The 15,767-nt window shown below is 39.7% G+C and overlaps 1 protein-coding gene across 9 annotated transcripts in view; it reads left to right on the top strand.

The window, feature by feature from the left end:
* RUNX2 (RUNX family transcription factor 2) overlaps nt 1–15,767 on the top strand; it is a 268,350-nt gene that overhangs the window by 250,498 nt on the left and 2,085 nt on the right. The gene's annotated exons all lie outside the window — the stretch shown is intronic.

The raw sequence follows: 15,767 nt of genomic DNA, 5'->3' as shown, positions 1-15,767 counted from the left end.
AGTCCAAGTGGCAGAAACTATAAAGACTTCCCACAAATCTAGGAGCAAAGTCAAATCTAGACTTTATGAGCAATTATAGTCTTACCCCATAATGTTTAAAAAAATAATTAGACTCTTAGGACTTTCCCCCCCAATAATTTGACGTGGCATTCAAACCCAAGTTTTATACATTACTCTTCCCTGCCCCTCCCCAGCCCCCACTGCCTTCTTTTTTTAGATTCACCTCAGCTCTGTGGGTCTTATGCCTCACTTTATAGGCAATTTTAAACTGATTAATTAACACAAAACATTCTTCAGACATTTCCATGAGTCATTTTTTTTCCTTTCAGGTCTGAATCATGGGTTTTATTGTTACACCACATACACACAATTATGCTGGGAAATCAAGTATCCACTGAATATGGAATAGCCTTTAATTCTCACTTCATATGCTTAGTCAAATCAATAGTTGTGAGTTCATATCCTATCTTACTTCACCTTGATTTTTTTATTCTTGTCATCTGGGAAAAAAACTGAATATGATACAGTAATGCTTTGTGGTAGTCTGATATATGCTTTAAAGTAATCCACGCAGGACTGTAAAATGATATCTTGTCCTTAGTAGCAGTACCCTTTCTATAAAAACAACAGCAGGTCAACCCATTCAATCATATGAATTCCTAGACATTCTATAGCAAATAGCATTTTGTGCCTATTGTTTAATCTGTGGGCAACTTGAGATATACCTAAATCCATGGAGGCCAAAAACAAACTTTTTCTGGAATACATGAACTTAAGTCCAATCAAATGTTTATTGTTGCAGTCCAAGACCAGGGTACGTACAAAAATCAGACAAAACAAAACTAAACTAGGACAAGAACAGAATGTGCTAGAAGGATAAGCATTAAAAGTGAACAATGTAAAACTATAAAGAGCAGAAAAAGTACAAAACCACTAAGAACATCAGGAAAATTTTCTTTGCAGTTTAATGCACATGGGAGGATTTATGGGGGGAGGGATCAGTGGTCAAACTAGAATGGTCTCAACTGCCCATCTAAATACTTTGCCCCCTTTTTCCTGGAACTGGAGATTGCCAAAACTCCAGACAGAATGACAGGTAGCATAGAATGTGGTACAAAGCTCAGGAAAATAATACTCTAGATGTTTTCCTTTGTTTTAGAATCCTGCTTCTCTATTCTGATGTTTCACTCTCTCATGTTGGTTTATATATTGTAAATGGTACTGTAGTTTGGTTCCTTGATTCCTATCTGGATAAATTGTACCACATCCACTTTCACAAGGGAATCCAGAATGAAAAATGTCATGCTGACATTGTGCTGTTTCTACCGAGATTGGTTGGGAAAAATGTAATGGAAGGAAGGAAGGAAGGAAGGAAGGAAGGAAGGAAGGAAGGAAGGAAGGAAGGAAGGAAGGAAAACACCCCTCCTTCCTCCAGGAAAGACGAAACAAGAAAGAAAAACTATGCATTCAAAACTTCTTCAAATAAGTAATTCCATCTTCCTTCATTTTCTGTCTTTGTTTTTGAATGAAGAGCAGAGCAACATTAGGCTGATGGATGGATGGTAGCATTGACCTACCTATGGGTAGGTAACTTAGGACTATAAAGTGAAAATGTGGTTTCTGTGTTGCCACTACAAAACTTTGAATCAAATCCTCTGTACTTTTTAACACTCAATGGGCAGCTACAATATTCTAAATTAAAAATAAAAATGTCTTTGAAAGAAATACTTTACATAAGGAAATGAAATGTTTCTTTTTAACTAGTATTAGACTGTTTGTATAGTTCTGTTGAGTTATGGTAAGGTGACCAACCGTCCTCCTTTAGGGAGGACAGTCCTCCTTTTGTAAGTTCTGTCCTCCCTTGCAAAGTGTCCTCCTACATGTCCTCCTTTTCGATATTTGAAGACTAATCTGCAGGGCTTTTTTTTCCCTCAGAGAACGCTCAGAACAGCGTTCTGGCACCTTTTTTGGATGGTTTTTTTTTTCAACTTTTGCATGAGCTGTGCTACTCCCCCTATTGGCTTTCGAAAGCCAATAGGAATTGCTGCTGAGCGCGCCAAAACACACGGCTGGCAAACTTTGCTCATGCAAGTTGTCTGTATTATTGTTGCAATGAATAAAATGTTTCTTTTATTTACGATATTTTTTCTTCAATCTATTTGTGTCCTCCTTTTCATTGTAAAAAAGTTGGTCACCTTAGTTATGGATGCTGTTATATTAAGAATCTTTCCCAGCTTCATAGATACTCAATAGTTTCCACACACACACACCCAGAACATACTGTCTTCTTTCCCTGAATTTCCCTGCAGCCAATCACTCACAAACAGAAGCAGATGCTGCACAGAAGTCTTTTGAGGCAAAATCTCTTCCTGCTGCTTCTGCCTTTTAGGTTCATTCAGATATTTCAAAAAGACTACTTTTGTTGAAGTTGCTGTTGGTTAGATCACTGCTTGTAGGCTTTTTGATCCTTCCCTGCTTAACACTTGACTACTACCACCTAGCATTGCCTGCTCATAGTCACCTACTTCAATTGTCAGATTTCCTTGGAGCATGGTTTCTTACACAATTCCTCTCTTCCCTCAGTTATGAGTTTTACTGCAACCAACGAGCTTCAGTAAAAAACAAAGTTTATGTCCCAAAATCACTCTGCTCCATATATTCAAATGTTTAAAATGTCAGTGGGAATTCCTCCTTGCTTAATCATAACTCGTTTAACCATAATTGAGCCAAGCCCAATCCAGAGTAGTAAATCCAGGCTTAACTTTTAACTCCACACAAAGACAAACATAAATACTGTAAAACAATAGACATATGAAAGTGATAGACATCCAAGAAGGGAGAAGAAGTAGACTGCTGATACTGTTCCCAGCACTTCAATGTAATTACCTTAGATGACTGCGGACTACTATTTGCTTACTGTCAAGACCAATCTGATGAGTAATATTCAGAAAGGAACAAACACAGAGCAAGCAAATGCTTGTTGAATGGGCTCACTTTAAGTCAATTTAAAATATCTGTCCCAACTGCTGACATTAACCACAGAAGGCAATGAAATGCCCCTTTAATACACTACTCAATTCCAGGGCAAACTGTTAAAAGATATCCTTGGCAATCAAACCACTTTTCTTAAATGGCAAATGGAGAAAGTGGATTTCTCTAAGCGGCAATCTGGTAGATGGTCTTCAGTGTGTTCAATGACACTGGGACTTCCAGGCTGTAACAATATTAAAGAATACTGAATACCTGCATTGTTATCATTAACATGACAATGCAAAATAGATTCAACTGACAATCTTTTCTCCAAATATGTCAAGGCCCACTTCAAAACCTCATCCCAAGAAAGCAGAACTTGTGGAAGCAGTTTCTTCCAAAAGGAACTTTTATTAGGAGAAGCTGATAGCAGACATAATAGACAGAATCTGAGGGTTTCTGCTCAGATAAATAGGTAAAAAGTATCCCAAGCAAAACCTCACCCCATAGTTCTTCTGGTCAGTTCAAACAGGCCAATCCCAGGGTGTTGTTCATTGTGGGAAAAAGCAGATAACATCAGGCCATCTCCGGGCCCGCAGCGATGTTTGGTCAGCTCTTCGCACCTTCCCTTGTGAACATGGAGATAATTCAGTTGCCGGAGGTACATTCCATTTTCCTGCCCCCTTTACTAGCTGACAACAAGGGGAGAGAAGGTTCATAGAAGATACATGCAGGAACAGCAAAGTGTTACATTGCAACGATAGAGGAAAGCAAAGCAATAACCCTCAAACACTTCCCCCTCCCCTCCAGGAGTATGGCAGAACCCAGGAAGAGAAGAGAATGAGATCTAGGTTTAGAAAGGGGAAAACAAAGATCCTGTAAAATATGGGTTCTGACATCCTGCCTCCCTTAAAAAAAGAGAGATCCACCTTGGAGAGATAGAGACAGTTTTATATAAGTTAGTCAGGTTTGTTTGGATATTCGGTGTGGAATTTTTAAGCAGTTTAGGGGCATTAATGTGGCATTTATGGACCCATTTATTTTGGGAGGATGGTAGGTGTTTCCAGGCTACTAAATATTGGGTTGAACCATGGTATTTTCTGGAGTCTAGGATTTCTTTGATTTTGAAATGTTGTTCTCCCTCAACCATAATGGGAGGAGGAGGTGGAGCAACAGCTGATCTTAAGGGTGACTGTTGCTCGCGTTTTAGGAGACTGCAGTGAAAGATAGGTGGATTTGTCTGAGGAATTTGGTAGTTTTAATTCCACTGTTACAGGATTTATGATTCTAATGATGGGGAATGGTCCTATATATTTGGGTCCTAATTTCTTTGACAGTTGCAGGGATTTGAGGTATTTAATGGATAAATAAACCGTTTCCCCAATAGTGAAAGGTTTTAGTTCGACTCTCTTTTTATCTGCCTGGGTTTGGTATGCTTCTCTGGCTTTGTCTAGTGTTTTCCTAACTACTGGCCAGGTATTCTGCAATTGTGCGATCCATTCCTTGAATGAGGAGATGGCAGGTTCGGTGGGTGACAGTTCTGGCATTTGGTTGAAACTTTGTCCTGTGGCTACTTGGAATCGGGTGTAGCCCTTGCTGGAATGGACGGCATTGTTGTAAGTGACTTCAGCAAACGAAAGGAGATCCATCCAGTCGGTCTGTTGGTAATTAATAAAGCATCTAAGATATTGTTCAGGTACTGAGTCCGAACGCTCAGTCCCACCATTTGTTTGCGGATGATGACTAGATGACAGCCCCTGGGTGGTCCCTAAAAGGGACAAAAACTCTTTCCAGAACTCCGAGGTGAATTGCACCCCCCTGTCAGATATAATTCGCTGGGGTGTCCCATCCAAGCGATAGTTGTGGTGAATGAATAGCTTTGCTAATGTCTTTGCTGTGGGGATTTTTGAGCAGGGTATGTACTTGCTTGGAAATAAGTCTGTGATGACCCAAATGACTTGTGTTCCCACTGCTCTCTAATAGCTCCACTATGAAATCCATGGAAATTTCTTTCCAGGGGGCTGAAGGGGTCGCTACTGGTTGTAGCAGCCCAGGTGCTTTCCTTTGTAATCTCTTGGCTGATGCACACATTGGGCAGCTGGCTACATAGCTTTCAATGTCTTTTTTGATTGATGGCCACCAAAACTGCCTTTTAATTAGGTGTAGTGTTTTCACGAATCCAAAATGGCCTGCCAATTTTGAATCATGGCAGAGTTGCATGAACGCTAATCTCTGACTCTTAGGTATGTATAGCTTCTCCCCCCCCCCCCAGGTAGACTGTCTGTAATGGTGCACAAATTTTTGTGGCTCAGGAACCATTCATCGGTTTCTAATGCTTTTCTGAACTCAATTCCTGCTTGGCTAGCTAACGGGTTTTGTAGCTTAGCCTGTGCTCGGGTAGTCACTCGTGCTGCCAGCTGTGTTTCGGGCATGAGTGGCTTTGTTACACTGGGTCGGCTACTATTGTATTGAGGCATTCTGGATAGCACATCTGCTAGAAAGTTCTTCTCCCCTGGTAGATGTTTTATAGTGAAATTGAACTGGTAGAAATGTTGTGACCACTACACTTGTTTAGGGGTAAGTTTTCTTGGTGTTTTTAATGCTTCCAGATTCTTGTGGTCAGTCCACACTTGGAAGGGGATTTTGTTTCCTTCCAAGAAGTGCCGCCGGGTGAGACGTGCCCATCTCACTGCATGCGCCTTTCTCCCAGACTGCCCACCTCTGTTCAGTTTTGGTTAGTTTTCTTGATGTGTATGCACAGGGTTGTAAACTGCCCTTCTCATTTTCCTGTAGCAACACAGCTTGCACTGCTACATCGCTAGTGTCTGCTTGAATTACAAAAGGCTTGTTGGTGTCGGGGTGCCGCAGAACAGGTTCTGCAGAAAATAGCCGTTTTAGTCTCTCGAATGAGGCTTGGCATTCTACTCTCCATTTTAGCAGTTGGCTGGGTTTAGGTTTGCCTTCCCCTCTGGTCTTTAGTAAGTTCATGATGGGTAAGGCTATTTGAGCAAACGAGGGAATAAATTGGTGGTAGAAGTTGGCAAACCCCAGGAAGCTTTGCAATTGATTTCTTGTGCGGGATGGTGCCCATTCTAATACTGCCCTGACTTTCTCAGGGTCCATTTCTATGCCCTTGGGGGAGATACGGTATCATCTCTTTATGAAATTCACACTTTGACAGTTTAGCATAGAGGTGGGCTGCCTGCAATTTGTTTAGGACCGCCCTGACCAATTTTACATATTCATCCATAGTCTCTATAAATATAAGGATATCGTCCAGGTAAACCAATACGCCTTTGTATAGGTGCTCCCTTAGTACATCGTTTATCAGTTGCATAAAAATAGTCGGGGGCCCTTGCAGTCCAAACGGCAGGCCTCGAAATTGGTAACACCCCAGGGGGCAATTGAATGCAGTTTTCCATTTGTTTCCTTCCTTGATTCTGATTCAGTAGTACACCTCCCTGAAGTCTAATTTAGTAAAGATCTTTCCCTTTGAAAGATGGGATAACATATCCTTCATGAGGGGAAGTGGGTATAGGTTGCTTTCGCTTATGGCATTCAGAGTCCTATAATCCATGCAGAGACGAAGAGACAGGACAGGGGCAGCCATTTTTGGTTTAGCTGGCTGAATGAAACCCCTCTCTAGGTTTTTATCTATGAATTTCTGCATCTCCTCCAACTCTTGGGGGGCTCACAGAGTACAGTCTGGGTTTTGGGAGATTTGCTCCTGGTCGGATCTCTATGGTACAGACCATAGGTCAATGCAGTGATAACTCATCCGACTTCTCCTCACTGAATACTTCAGCCAGGTCCCTGTATTCCATGGATATCTCGGGTAGTTCCTTTTCACCCTCTATCACTGCTTTCTCTGCAGGGGTTTCTCGAGAGGGGGTTTTGGTTGGCGGCTTGGCCGATTCCCATTTTGGGAACCTAAGCTCGGCTGTTCTCCAGTCCACCCATGGGTTCCACTTTGCCAGCCATGCCATGCCTAAGATTATGGGTCATTCTATGCCAGGGATCACTATGAACTTTATAGTCTCTGTGTGATCCCCCAGGGTGAGTTGGAGCAGTAGCATTGCTAGGGTAGCCAGCATCCCCCCTGATATGGACCCATCTAATTGACTGAAGGTATGCCTAAATTCCCCACTAGCATTGGGCTGATAAGGCAATGGGTGCACCCAGAATCAATTAATGCCCTGACTTCTACAGCTTTGGGCATGGTGGGGGCTAGTATAGTTACTGTCCTGGTGAGGGGCACAATGGGTCCACTTACCAGGGGTTCTTCTTCAAAGTTGTCATCGGATGAGTTGGAGCTCCTGTGGTGTAGGCCGGAGTTCCCTTCCCTTGCTGGGCAGTGGCAAAAAACTCGACGGCCTCCATGCCTTTCATGGCTGGCTCCTTCGGCTTGGCGGGCGACTTCCCGGACTTTCCAGTTGGAGTCCAGTTTACCTTCTTGCTTGGGGTGCGCAAGCGGCATTCTGCAGCGCAGTGCCCCTCCTTGCTGCACTTGAAACAGCCGGTGGTTCTTTTGGCCATTGGCTGCTGCTTTGTGGCGTTGCGGGACAGCTCCGATGATGATTTTCCTCAGGGTCTCCCTCTGCATTGTTTCTTGGCCAGGTCAATCTCAGCTTCCTCAGCCAGGATGTACCAATCCTGCAGCCGGTGGGGAAGGCAGATCATAGAGGTCATAATTCAGGCCATCCTTGAAATGACTAAGTAAAATGTCCTCTGGCCAATTTAGCTTGCTAGCCAGGGTTCAAAACTCCTGAGTATATTCTGCCACTGGTCGCCTGCCCTGCTTTACCATCTTTATTTTTCACGGGCTTTTTGATCTGCTAGTGGGTCCTCGAACCTGCGTCTGAGGGAGAACATGAACTGATTGAAGTTTAGTAGCTCTGGAGCATCAGCATCGTAGAGGTCCACGACCCAGTCTGCTGCAATGCCATCCAGGGCAGCTTGCATGATGAGAATTCTGGCACGGTCAGTGTGGATGTCTCGATCGTATTCCTCCATGTAATTCAAAACCTGGATTAGGAAAACCTCAGGCGTAGCAGCTCACCCTGGAACTTCACATTGAGTGGCGGGAACCCTCTTTTTTTTTAAATTAATTTTTATTATTTTATTTTCATTACAATCATAAGAAAAAAAATTCAGATACATAAGAAGTTAAAATACAACACATAAATTCCGACATTGCTCACCCATTTCCCCCCAGACCGCATCCCCCTCTCATCTCTTTACTTCCCCCTTCCTTCTACCTCCTCCTCTCCTCCCCTCCCTCTCTCCTCCATCTTTCTACTTACTTATCCCTCTCCTCTTCTTCTCAATCGGATGCGGTCTGAGGGAAAATGCCCGAGCAATCCTCTATCACCAAAATCTGAACTATTGAACATACTACCCATACTCTCCCCTCCCCCCTCCCCCACCCCCTTTCCCCCCCCCCCGACTTCCCAGAGCTCAGTACAGGGTTACAAAAAAAAAGAAGAAAAGAAAAAAAAAGAAAACTAAACATAGTCAACTTAAATTTACTACTTATACAATAACCGGAATCCTAATAACTCTTAACTCTCTGCAAACTTGAATTCATAATTTAATAAAAATCCATTATTCATAAAATAAATGAAACTTTGTTGTTCCATACTTCTTCTGAATATATTCTATCCATCTTCTCCATACAGAAACATATCTCTTTTGTGAATGGTCCTTTAAGTAAGCAGAAAATTTTGCCATTTCTGCTAAGTTAGAAACCTTGAATACCCATTCTTCTAAAGAAGCCAGAGAATCTTTTTTCCAATACTGACCCACCAATAGTCTTGCTGCTGTTATTAAATTCAGCATTAAAATAGTTTCTTTAACATCAAAATCCACAAAAATACCCAAAAGAAATAATTGGGGAGTAAATTTAATTTTCCTTTTAAAAACCTTTTGAATGTTCCACCAAATCATAATCCAAAAAGCTTTAATATTTTTGCAAGTCCACCAAACATGAAAATAAGTTGCATCCAAGGAACCACATCTCCAACATTTGGGTTGCAAATTCGGATACATACAAGATAACTTTTTAGGATCCAAATGCCATCTATAAAACATTTTATAAAAATTTTTCCCTCAAATTTTGTACTTGAGTAAATTTAACATTTCTAATCCAGATTATCTTCCAAGAATCCATTAAGATTGGTTCCTGTATATTCTGGGCCCATTTGATCATACAATCTTTTACTAACTCTGTTTCTGAATCCAATTTTATCAACTCATTATAAATTCTTTTGATATGAGCAAATTTCTGATCTTTAATCTGAATTACCAAGTTTTCATCTGTTAAAGTAATTCCCACCTTCTTATCTACCCTCTATCTCTCCATTATTTGTAAATATTGAAACCATGATTGTAAAATATTTTCTTGCCTTAACAAATCAAAAGACTTTAATTGCCAATTTATACCTGACCAAATGAGCAGCTCTTTATAGGAAATATTGTCAAAATTCACCCCTTTAGAAACCCCTTGAATTGCCTGTCCAGGAATCCCCCAAATCGGTATTTTATAGTTCAGTTTATAATAATGCTTCCTCCAGACACGAAGTATGGCATTTCTTAAAATATGTGACTTAAACACCCAATCTACTTTCTTATCAAAAACTAAATATGCGTGCCAACCAAATAATAAATCCAAGCCTTCAAGAACCAAAATATTTTTATTTGTTAAATTGAGCCAATCACTTACTAAAGTTAAAATGGCCGCATCATAATATAATTTCAGATTAGGTGCTTTAAGTCCACCCCTTTCTCTAGCATCTTGTAAAATCTTAAACTTAATCCTTGGTTTCTTGCCACCCCATATAAATTTATTGATACCCTTCTGCCACTCTTCCAAATTTACATCCTTTTTCAAAATGGGTAACATCTGAAATAAAAAAAGAAACTTTGGTAGAACATTCATCTTTACTACTGAAATTCTCCCCAGCAATGATAATTGTAGTTTTTGCCAGTCATTTAAGTCTTTTTGTACCTTTATGCACAATTGTTTATAATTATTCTTATACAATTTCCCATTAGATGTTGTGATATATACTCCTAAATACTTAACCTTATTACCTACATCATAACCTGTTGCTTCAACTATAGTATCTTTTCCCTTCATAGACACATTTTTAAGTAAAATTTTAGTTTTATTCTTATTCACCTTAAAACCAGAGACCTGTCCATACTGCGCTAAAATTTCAACCAATTCGTTAACCGAATCTGTTGGATAAGATAATGTCACCACCAAATCATCAGCAAAAGCTTTCAATCTATAATCAATCTTATTTATTTTTATTCCTTTTAATCTAGAGGATTCTCGAATTTTAATAAGTAAGATTTCCATAGATAATACAAATAACAAAGGGGATAAAGGACAACCTTGCCTAGTACCTTTTTCTATTTTAAATTGCTCTGTTAATCCCCCATTAATTATAATTTGTGCTGATTGTTGCTGATATACAGCTTTAAGAGCACACAAAAATTTATCTCCAAAATTCATTTCCTCTACCACTTTCAATAAAAATTTCCAATCTAATTGATCAAAAGCTTTCTCCGCATCTATAAATTTTAAGGCAGCAGGAATTTGATTATTCTTATCCAAATATTCTATTATATTAACCAATTGTCTTACATTATTTTTCATGTATCTTCCCGTTATAAATCCCGATTGATCAGTATGAATCAGTTGTTTCAAAACCTGCATTAATCTATTTGCCAAAATCTTTGCAAAAATCTTATAGGCCGTATTTAACAAAGATATAGGCCTATAATTTCTAGGCTGGGACAAGTCCTGATCATCCTTTGGAATCAATGATATGAAGGCCCTTTTCCAGGATGGAGGTAACTCTGCTCCCAGCAAAATGTCATTAAAAAGTTCCTTCAATGGTTCTATCATTTCTTCCAATAGCATCTTGTAATAAATTGCAGTTAATCCATCAGTACCTGGCGTCTTACCAACCTTTAATTGTTTAATTGCAGAGGTAATCTCTTCAGCAGTAATTGAAGCATTAATTCCATCACGCTGATCATTCGTAAGTCTGGGAAAATTGGCTTGTTGTAAATAATTTTCTACATCTGAAATTTGTATAACTTCACTAGTATATAACTTAGAATAAAAATCTAAAAAAGCCTTTTTAATCAAATTTTGTTGATACACCTCTTTGCCTTTATAACATATTTTGTTTATAATCCTTGATTTCTGCTTCTTACGTAATTGATAAGCCAACCATCTACCAGGTTTATTTGCATTACAAAATGTATTATACTTCATGTACCTCAAATTAATTGCCATCTGATCCGCTATTAACATATTAAATTGTTCCTTAAGCAGAGTTATAGAAGCTTTCAAATTATTATCCATTGGATTTGATAATAAAATCTTTTCCTTACATTTAATCTCATCTTCCAACTCTTTACACTTCTCAGTTTGTTTACGTCTATGAGCATTATTCATAGAGATCAAAATCCCTCGCATGTATGCTTTACTGGAATCCCAAACCATTGGCATCGAGGTGCCCTTATTCATATTCCAAGAGAAAAAATATTTTAAATAACCTCTACATTTCTGTATATTCTCTTCATATCTAAATAAATTCTCATTTAACCTCCAAGACCTTCTAGACCCTTTATCCAAAAAAATTTCCAACCATACAGGACTATGATCTGAAAAAATTCTAGAAAATATCTTAGTATTCTTCACTCTGAAAGAAAAGTCATTAGTAACTAGAAAAAAATCAATTCTAGAATAGGATTGATGCCTGTCTGAAAAAAAGGTGAAATCTTTTTCCTGAGGGTTACGTTCTCTCCAAATATCTCTGAGTTCCAAATCTTCCTTTAAATCAAAAAATGTTTTCGGAAGTCTAGCCTGGTTACACACTTTAAAAGAACCCTTCTTATCTTTGCTTGGATCCAAAACACCATTCCAATCTCCCATCATAATAACTGATTTATAATCCAAAGAAATTAGTTTCTGATGAATCATCTTGTAAAAATGTTTTTGTTGTTGATTGGGAGCATATAATCCAACAAGAAGAGTTCTATTATCATTTATTAAAAGATCAATAATAACATATCTGCCTTGTAAATCCAAGTCAATTAATTTTGGTGAAAGCTCTTTTCTTACATATATAACTACACCTCCTTTTTTCTGCAATGCAGGAGCTATAAAATGTACCCCAAGCCAAGGGTTAAACAAGTATTTTTGATCTTTGGAAATAATATGAGTCTCTTGCAAACAAATAATATCATTTTTATGTTGTTTCAAATAGTAAAAAACTTTCTTTCTTTTCTGTGGAGTGTTTAGCCCGTTAACATTCCAGGTTAGAAGCTTTGCCATTCTTGGCAGGTTGAAGCCTTTGGAACAAAACCTCTAGACTTGCAGTCGATGACTTCTTTGGCCTTGCTCCTCCCACTGGCTCCGAAGTAAAGTGTAATCCATCATCAACCTTTTGTTGCTGTTGCTGTTGCTGTTGTTGTTCTCTTTCTCTACGTTTATAGGCAGCACGTGTAATTCTCTGTTGTTTTGGGTCATCAATTAATTGAATAGATTCAACCAATAACTCTTTTCCTGGGAGTGGCTTTAAGCCTACATCAGATTGTGTTTCTGCCTTGCTCTCATCTTTTTTTGATCTTGGAGATGGTGGTGACTCTGCTTTTAACACAGTCATATAAAAATCTTTTGCTTTAGAAATTGTATTAAGACGATAACGTAAGCCAAGATAAGTCACCACTATCCCCACAGGAATATCCCATCTGAATTGAATTTGTTGTTTCTTAAGTTCATTCGCCAAAAAAGCAAAATCTCTCCTTCTCCTAAGGATTTTTGAAGGTATTTCTTTTAAGATTATCACATCTTGAGTTGCAATCTGAAATCTATGCTTATAAAAAGCCTGAATAATTTCATTCCGCAATGATTTTCTAGCAAAATAAACCACCACATCTCTTGGTAGCTTCCTCTGTTTTGCGACCCATGAATTAACTCTAAAAATTTTTTCTATATCTCTCAACATTGCTTCAGGTCGCATTCCAAAATAGAAGCCAATTCAATTGCAATTTCTTCCTTCAAATTCTCCTGAACATTCTCCTTCAAGCCTCTTATTCTCAAAGCGAACTCCATTTCTCTATATTGTGACATTAAAATCTCATCCTGTACATTGTCTGCATTATCTTCTATCTTATCAACTCTATCTTGTAGTATTTCAACCTTCCCCACCACTTCATCCACCCTGTCATCAATTTTTTCTACAAGTCCAGCAAGCCCCTTCAGTGCAGAAATAATATCTACTCTCATCTGATCATTTTTTCTCTCAATAAGTTCTGCTGTCTTTTGTATAGTTTTCTCATAAATGTTCTCTAAAGCATCTTGCAAATCTTTAAGTGTTATTGACTGCGGTGGTGGTGAGGATGGAGAAAGTTTAGGTCTGGGTTGTTGTTGTACAGTCTGAGTTACTGAAGAAGGAGTTGCAACTTTAGGAAGAGAAGCAGGTCCAGGACGTTTTGAGGCCATTTTAACAAAAAAAAAAAATTAAAAGAATTAAAAACTAATAAAAGTAAAAAGAGCAAGAACAGCAAAAAAAGTTTACTCCTTAAAAAAAAAGAATTCTCTTAAACAAATCAAGTCCATTATGTTGTTAAAGCTCGATCAATAAAAAGTAGAAAATAAAAGTGTTCAAACAAGAAGAGTAACAAAGAAGCAATATTCCTCTGCCATCTTTCTTGCTCCAGCAATTTGTTCAGATAGTAACAGGAGAAGATGTTAGTTCTCCCCGAGTTAAGTTAGAAGTAAAATCCAGTCATTGTCCTCCTGAGAGCTCTGTCTGCTTTAAAAGTCACTTACAGTTTTCATTAGGAGAGCAGCAGTGGAGGCGGCGTCTGGCTTCGTTCTCTTCGGAGAACAAAGACATCCCAGGAAACGGAGCAACAGCCAGACTTTGGAGGAGCTCTCACACTTCACCTCCCGAGAAAAAATCCCTGGGAGGTTGGTGAGGTTCAACTCCTATCCAGGAGAAAGCTCACCTTCTTCCCTTCACCCGGGAAGAAGTTTTCAAGCCATAAAACAGCTGGTCATTGCTGTTTAGCCGGCTTTTACGATCTCCCGGGAGAGGCAGCTGTAAAACTTTGCAGCCACCGGAAGTCGGGAACCCTCTTCTTGTGCTTGTGGCGTCGCCCTTCTGGGTGTGCAGATTCCACGCGTCTAGGGATAGCGGTGGCAACCGTGACCACGGCAGGTTCAGTTGTCTCACTGGATGCCTCTGGGGCTTCAGCTTCGGGCTCACCTTCAGTGTCCTTTTCCCCACAACCCAGGCGGATGGTTCCAGTGTAGGGTTTGGGTTTCTCTTCCTTCAGGAAGTCCAGGGCTATCTTCATCATACCGATCGCCTGCTCCAGCAACTGGCTTGAGTGCCTGGGGTGGTCCTCCTCATCTTCACTGAGATGGGGGGAACTTTCCATCTCCTTCTTCCAACCTGGCTGGTGGCTTCCTTGTTGGAGGGTCACCTTCCTCTCCTTCTCCCAGTCATCCTTTTTCCCGACACCCATCGACCACTGAGGTTTGTGGCTGAGTACCTCCACTACCTCTTCTTCTGATGAGTAGGAAGTTTCCAAGCTGGATAGTTTGCAGGGGTCCAACTGGCAGAGGGGCTCTCCCTTTGCGGTGGATTCTTCTTTCCCTGCTCCATTGTCTGACATGGTCTTGCAAAGTCCCCCGGTAAGGGCTTTCCTTCCGGGCTGACTCTTACTGCAGATCCTGTCTAATGTCAGGGCCCACTTCAAAACCTCATCCTAAGAAAGCAGAACTCATGGAAGCAGTTTCTTCCAAAAGGAACTTTTATTAGGAGAAACTGATAGCAGGCATAATAGACAGGATCTGAGGGTTTCCCACCAGATCAATAGGTAAAAAGTATCCTGTGCAAAACCCCACCCCAAAGTTCATCTGGTCAGTTCAAACAGGCCAATCCCAGGGTGTTAAGTTCGTTGTGGGAAAAAGGAGATAACATCAGGCCATCTCTGGGGCCGCAGCAATGTTTGGTCGGCTCTTCGCACCTTCCTTTGCGAACGTGGAGATAATTCAGTTGCCCTCTTTACTAGCTGACAACAAGGGGAGAGAAAGTTCACCGAAGATATATGCAGGAACAGCAAAGTGTTACATTGTAGCGATAGAGGAAAGAAAAGCAATAACCCTAAAGCACTTCCCCGTCTCCTCCAGGAGTATGGCAGAACCCAGGAAGAGAAGAGAATGAGATGTGGGTTTAGAAAGGGGAAAATAAAGGTCCTGTAAAATATGGGTTCTGACAAAATGTTTCTCTGCTAGAATTAGATAAACCATTGATGTAAGACTTTAGATGGCTTATTAAACTAGATAAAACTAATGATACCCTAAAACATCTAGATCAAGAGTTCTGCTGCCAACAGATCAACAGTCAGAATCCAGCAAAACTTTGTATCTCTGTGGGTTATAGATCAGATTTCAGAATAAGGATCCAAAAACTCTGCACAAGATCACTGTATCCATGTATGCTTTCAGCAGCACAGGACAACTTTGCAGCTCAAGAAGTTAAATTTAGAATAGCAGACAATTTAATTTTTTGAGACCATATTGCAATTCTTGCCATTCTTAAGGGACAGATTTGTTATTGCAAATTGCTTTTTAATTCTGCAGTATTTTATCTTGTTTTGGTATCATTAGCCATCATCACAACTGCTGCTATTTGGTTTTTTTTTATTCCCAAGCTTTTGCTTCTATATTGAAACAATATCTAAAATACTTTAGCTAAAGTACT

Source organism: Crotalus tigris, unplaced genomic scaffold (genome assembly GCF_016545835.1).
Source record: "Crotalus tigris isolate CLP2741 ecotype Arizona unplaced genomic scaffold, ASM1654583v1 scf7180000024340.7048381, whole genome shotgun sequence".
Classification (NCBI taxonomy): Eukaryota; Metazoa; Chordata; class Lepidosauria; order Squamata; family Viperidae; genus Crotalus; species Crotalus tigris.
The sequence above is the reverse complement of the archived record's forward strand: the minus strand, read 5'-3'. Positions and strand labels throughout refer to the sequence as shown.